At 38.8% G+C, this 6,865-nt stretch overlaps 1 pseudogene; it reads right to left on the bottom strand.

Moving 5' to 3' along the window:
* Positions 1-5,295: 5,295 nt before the first annotated feature.
* On the bottom strand, positions 5,296-6,001 carry LOC123607265 (annotated as a pseudogene).
* Positions 6,002-6,865: the final 864 nt, after the last annotated feature.

The raw sequence follows: 6,865 nt of genomic DNA, 5'->3' as shown, positions 1-6,865 counted from the left end.
TTCTAGAAGGAGCCCTCTGATTTTAGAAACTATGTCAGCTTATGCTTGGATGAGCAAATGCTCAGTAACAGGACTAAGAAGACATCTGCTGTAGTTTGTTCATTCAGTGACCAAACTTGCCACCCAGAACGTGATGACTCTCACTAACACAAGGTAGGACAAAAGAAGCCCGACACAAAAGATTGCATTGTGTAGGAGTCTGTTTAATGTTCGGAGGAAGGTAAAACTGACTGCTCATGGTAGAAACCAGAGCTGTGGTTGCCTTTGGAGGAGAACGAGTAACTAGGATGAGGCATGAAAGTGCTGCTGGGTCTGTATGTGGTCACGAGATGTACTTGACTTGAGAAAATTCATCAAGCTGTATGTATGCATGTTATACTTTAATAATAAAAAAATACCATTAAAATTCATGGGAATAAATAAATTGGGATAGAGACCAAGGGAGGGCTTCTGTTTTGCTTTAGCCTCGTTTCTTTGCTAGCCTAACTTGACCCTGTACTGTCTTCTAATTTGCTTCTTTGTGTTCCTTTCAACTGGATCAGCAACTTCTTTAATCAGGAAGGACTTGAGCTATTGTTTGCAATGGCTGGAGATGTTGAAAGGCAGAAATACCTTTTGGTTTTCGTTAGGAGGATGTCATCGGTTGGATTTCCTCTGTACTGGCTGTTTGTGTTGATCGCCACTGCTTTGTAAGGCTTTCAGTCAGGGAACTCAGGAAGAGGGACTCTTTGCCAGTGCCTGTGCACTCAACTAAAACCTTTGGCAAAACTGCTCATTCGAAATGCGGTGCAGAGAGAAATTTGATAAATCTCTCTGGCTTCAGACATGAAAAAAGATACCTCTGGGCTGGGCATCACCCAGAAGACCTCCCCGCTGTGCTATTTCCTAGTCTACCTAGTCTAACAGATACGCCCCAGACAAGAGTGCTCAGATTCCAGGTGTCTGCTTGAAGCTGCACTGGGAATTTTATTGTTTGGCTTTTTCGTGGCTTCTTGCTTCTAGGTGTTATCTACATAGTAATAACTTTAATGGGTTGAATTTAAAAATTATACATTATAGAATGACAAATACTAACCTCCATTAATTAATATTCATAAGACACACAAAGGCACAGACACATATGAACAATTTTCTTTTTTTTTTAAGTTTATTTATTTTATTTTGAGAGTGGGGGGGGGAGGGGAGAGAGAACATGAGCAAGGGAGGGAGGGGCAGAGAGAGAAGATCCCAAGCTGGCTCTGCGCTGTCATCAAGGAGCCAGAGGAGGGAATCCTGAGATCGTGACCTGAGCCAAAATCAAGAGTGGGAAGCTTACCCCAGGCGCCCACATTAACACTTTTTTAAAAGTCCCCAAACAAGGTTAAATTTGGTTACTTTAGAGAAAAAATCAGTATTAGAAGTTAGATAAGTTGTCAGAGGAGCTCGAGTGGTACATGACTGATTTTTTTTTTACTTTTCAACTATGTCAACTGGTTTCACGTAGATACTTTGTCAAACACTTAGATTATAGCAATCTTTTCATTGCTTGATTAAAGGTTTGACCACTTTCTGGCTACGTCCTCTAATAGGCTGCAAATATAGGCGTGAAGCTGTGAAGGTGGGTTGGAGCATAACGGGGCACCAGAGAGAGTGCTGCAGGCATCCGTTTGCTCACAGGCGAGAGGGAGACCTGACTACCACCTTGCACACAGTGCCACCAGCTCTTTATTGGTTTGCAGACCCTAAGAAATAAGTTCTGCCAACGAAGTGGAAACAGAATCCTACACAGGCCCCCTCTTGGTTTCTTGCTTTCATTAAAAAAAAATTAATGTCTATTTATTTTTGAGACAGAAAGACAGAGTTCGAGCTGGCGGCAGGGGACGGGGAGGGGGTGGTGCAGAGAGAAAGGGAGACACAGAATCTGAAGCAGGATCCAGGCTCTGAGCTGTCAGCACAGCCCGATGCTGACCTGGGCTAAAAGTTGGATGCTTAACCTACGGAGCCACCCAGGCTCCCGACTTGCTTTCATTTTTGAAAATATTTCAAAGCTTTGGTACTTGCCACTGCATAGTTGCAAAGTATTTTGGAGAAGCTCTTAATGCTTCATCCATCATGTGTTGTGATTTTAAAGCAAACCATAAAAAGCCCTGATGATGATGATTTTTTAAAATTGCTTTTATTTTTTAAAGTTTGTAACAGAAAGTTTCTAACAGAATCCAAAGTATAAAGAATAACAGAATATAAACTCATGTACCTACTACCCAGATTAAGGAAGACATTTTATAAATGTAGTTGAAATAGTTCTTCTCTTAATCCTTCTCTGTCCTACAGGTTTTCCTTTTTCTTCAGTCAGATGTTTATCACTGCATGAGCTTTTTAATATTTTATATATATCCCTAATACTTGATACTTAATCCTTTAATACTCTTAATCTATATTTTATTATGTATTATATATATGTATATCTTTAATACTAGATTTCTTACTATGCTGTGTATATATTATACAATATATACTATATACTTTGGGATATACATAAATATATAAAATAGGGTATATATATGTACAATTAGGTGTATATATATATAATTAGGTATATATAGCTATATATATAGTTATAATATATATATATATATATATATATATACACATATATACCCTTAAGTGGTATGTGTGTATGTGTACAGTATTGCTTTTCATTTAGAAATTTTATATAAATTGCCTCATACTGTATGTAATCTTGTTATTTGCTTTTTGGTCAAGTTTCTGTTGATGCAGTACAGATGCATTCTTTTTTACTGCTCTGTAACACTCCATTGCATTAAACATTATTATTTTTTAGTAAAAAATTTTTTTAGTGTTTATTTATTTTTGAGAGATAGAGAGAGAGAGACAGGCAGAGACAGACAGACAGAGTCCAAGCTGGGGAGGGGGGGTGCAGAGAGAGAGGGAGACACAGAATCTGAAGCAGGCTCTAAGCTGTCAGCACAGAGCCCGAAGGGGGGCTTGAACTCACGAACTGTGAGATCATGACCTGAGCCGAAGTCGGACGCTTAACTGACTGAGCCACCCAGGCACCCCACATTAATACATTATTATTAATCAATTTTCCTGTTGTTGAGTATTAGTTCATATTAACTAATAAAATAAATATTTGCCAAAAAAAAAAAAGAGAAACTATGCTACCACTTGGTTTGTTTTTGTTGGTTTTGTTTTGATTTTCTGATTTAAGTCAATAAGCTTTTGTTTTCTAATCAGTATATTTGGAAAAAGGCAGGACTTGGTCTTTGGTAAACAGCATTACGGGGACCTGGGTTGAGAGCACATTTATGATGCTGTTCTTCATGCTAGCATTTTAATGACCTCATTTCTACTTTCCCCTCCTTCATGGTTGGGAACATTCTGTCAAAGCCCATTCTCTTTCTCTCTGTCTCTCTCTTAATTGAAATATAATTCACATACCATAAAATTCACTCTTTAGAGCATAAAACTCAATGGTTTGTAGTGTGTTTACAAAGCTCTGCGCTATTTAATTCCGTAACATTTCATCACCTCAGAAGAAAACCCTATTCCCATTAGTAGTCGCTCCCATTCTGCCCTACCCCCAGCCCTTGAAAACTACTAATATGCCTCTGTCCACAGATTGGCCTATTCTGGAAATTTCATATAAATGGAACAAGATTTGGTCCTTTGTGAGTGCTTTCTTATATTTAGCTCCATTTTTCCTCCATGTTGTAGCATGTATCAGTACTTTCATTCCTTTTCATGCATGAATACTATTCCTTGGTACAGATACACCACGCCGTATTTAGTTATTTGTCAGTTGATGGACATTGGATTTTTTTCACGTTTTGGTTATTGTAAATATTGTTGCTATGAACATTTGCGTGTAGGTTTTTGTGTGAATACGTATTTTTAATTATCTTGGGTATATACTTAGGGGTACAATTGCTGGGTTCAACTTTTTGAGGAACTGCCAAGCTATTTTCCAACGTGGCTGCATCATTTTACATTCCCATTAGCAACGTATGAGGGTTCTGCACATCTTTGCTAATACTTATTATTATCTTATTTTTAAGTTAATATTGCTTCCTTTATTACATAAAGCCAATGCTGCTACTTCTAATTTCAACTGTGTGCATCTCTTTATTGTTCAAAGTGCTATGCCTGTGATGTTAAAGACAATCACTTCCAAGTGTCATCAGGCAGTGGCTTCCTGTGGGTGTCATCCATTATACCTGCTCCCCATTTCACATGAAATCAACAAACTGCTCTAGGAAATTAGGAAGTTCTCCCAGGCCCCAGAGTAAACATAAACTCAATGCTCTTCCACACCTTATTGTACCAGAATCAACAAAATTCTGAAGGAGACGCAAAGATGTCACAGTTGGCCCAACTTGTCAAAAAACCATTTTATGATTTTCACTAACAGAGTAGATTACAATGGAACTCTAATTTGCGTCATTGTTAGTTGTTACAAGGTATGGCACATCCTTCTTCTGAGGACACATCATGATTGGATTTCCAAGATGCTAGGTCACTCTCAGAACAATCTCCCAGCTAGTGAGTGGAGAGCTCACTATAGGTGCAAGGAACTGCTTCCTGCGTTTCAACTGCGTGCTCAAAATAATGTTTTGCAAGATTAGCGCTGGTTAGAAGTGTGCACATTTCTTTCTTTTTTTTCATGTTTCAAGTGAATTCTAGTTAGTTGACATGCAGTGTGATATTGGTTTCAGGAGTAGATTTAGCGATTCATCACTTACATACAACATTCAGTGCTCATCCCAACAAATGCCCTCCTTAGTGAGAAGTGTGAACAATTCTGAGGCAGTCTCCATTACACGCTTGCTAGAATTAAGCCTGCCTGACTTAATCTTACTGTAGCTAGTATATTAGAGCTGTTACATGTAGAGAGGAGATTTATTTTCCATTGTACGGTTTAGCTTAAGAGAGAATAAAGAATTTGGGGCCAAAATTATAACCAGATTGTGACCAATTCTCTAAGCAAAAGAAACAAAGTAACTGTTGAGGTAGCAAAGATGCAATAATTCTCTTCATATGGCCTTGTACTGTTTTGTGAACTACGTGATTAAAAATCATGGGTTTAACAAAAATCTTTACAAGCCAACTCATCAAAACAGGCATTGGGCCAATAAGAATTTAATGTCAAAATATATGTCTTCAGATTTTAGATTTATTTAGGACCATTTTCACATATTGATAGAATATTTAGTTTAACCGATGACAAGACAGCTCCCCCTCAATGGAACCCTGGCCTAAACATACTTGTTTTGCTTATATAGCAAGAGGATAACATTAAACATGGAAGCTTTTGATTTGTGGCACTGAATGATGGTCTACGCCGCATTCTTCAAAAGCTACAGCTAAGGATCCTTCTAGCTTGTAAGCAGTACAAGCCTGACTGAGGTCTTCTGGCCCATTTGCTTGGTATTCATGTTTTATGCCTTGAAATTTCTTTATGATTGCATCCTTGGGGCTCACATTGATCACTTTACTTTCCAGAGGAGCTGGTTCTGATACCCTTGTCTACTCCTCCCACAGAGAATAGTTTCTGTCCTTGGGAACTAGGAACAGAGCAATCTCTAGGTCTCTCCGGTTCTTATTCCTTTCAACTTGAATGTCCAAGGATGGAGGCAGAGCCATAACTACCATCTCAGGTCTGGAAATTGCTTGAGAACAAAAACAAACAAACAAACAAAAACCCACAAAAACATCAACTGCTTTTTTCTGGATTCCTTAGTTTCAAAACTTGCATCATACAAAGTAGAGCAGCATCTTTTTCAGGAAGCATTTCTGCAAAATGCTTGAAAGGATCGGTTATGGTTTAACCCACATCTCTAACTAAGATTTCTTTCCCTTCTTCTACAATGATGCACTTTTTATCTGCACTGAGACAAAGCATGGCAGACTTCTTTCTTTTCTTGATTTCTTCTGGTGTGGAGCACTTCTGAGCTTTCATGTCATAAAAAATAAGATCTACTTCATCGGCAACTTGCATTTCTGAGGACTGTCTCCTCCATTAGAATGTATACTTTATATGGACAGGGACTTTGTCTTGTATACTGTTGAATCTGCAAAGCCTACCACAGTACCTGGTTCCTTTCAGGACCTGGGAGACAGAACTACCCCCCTCACCAGCTTGGGTCTGTGGGGTGGGGCTTTCTTCATCTACGAGGGAGGAGAAGGCTGAGCTCAGGCTGGCACCTGGCCTCAAGGGACAGGCAAAGAATCAAGCTGGATAGGGGAACCATATTTGCCCCACTCCCTGAGGGCTGGGGTCACATGATACCCCGCCTTTGCTATTGTCTTTAAAAAAATTATTATTATAGCTATCCTACCAGGTCTGGAGCGTACCTCGTGGTTTTGATTTTCATTTCCCTAATGACTAATCATGTTGGGTGTTTTTTCATGTGCTTATTGGTCATTTGTATATGTATATGGAGATGGAGAATCCACTCTTGATTTCAGCTTAGGTCATGACCCCAGCTGATTGAGGGATGGAGCCCCATGTGTGGGGCTCTGTACTGAGCATGGAGCTTGCTTGAGATTCTTTTTCTCTCTCTTTCTCTCTCTCTGCCCCTCTCCCTGGCTTGTATGTGTACCCTGTCTAAAATAAAAGTTAAAAAAAAAAACTAATTAAAAACAAAATGAAAACCCAAAGGGAGCATTTTGGAAAATATCTTATTCTTCAGACTTCAGTCACTATAATTCTGCAGCTTGGTTAGTAACTTCTCTTTGTCCACATAGTCAGATTTATATGATTTACAAAATTTAAGTTAGTTCCAAAAAATATGCTTCTGTTAAATATACTTGGTTATCCCCTGAGGGTAGGTTCATGTCTCAAGAATACTAAGTGTTATAAACA

This window comes from Leopardus geoffroyi, chromosome A2 (genome assembly GCF_018350155.1).
Source record: "Leopardus geoffroyi isolate Oge1 chromosome A2, O.geoffroyi_Oge1_pat1.0, whole genome shotgun sequence".
Classification (NCBI taxonomy): domain Eukaryota; kingdom Metazoa; phylum Chordata; class Mammalia; order Carnivora; family Felidae; genus Leopardus; species Leopardus geoffroyi.
This window is presented reverse-complemented; position numbering and strand designations above follow the sequence as displayed.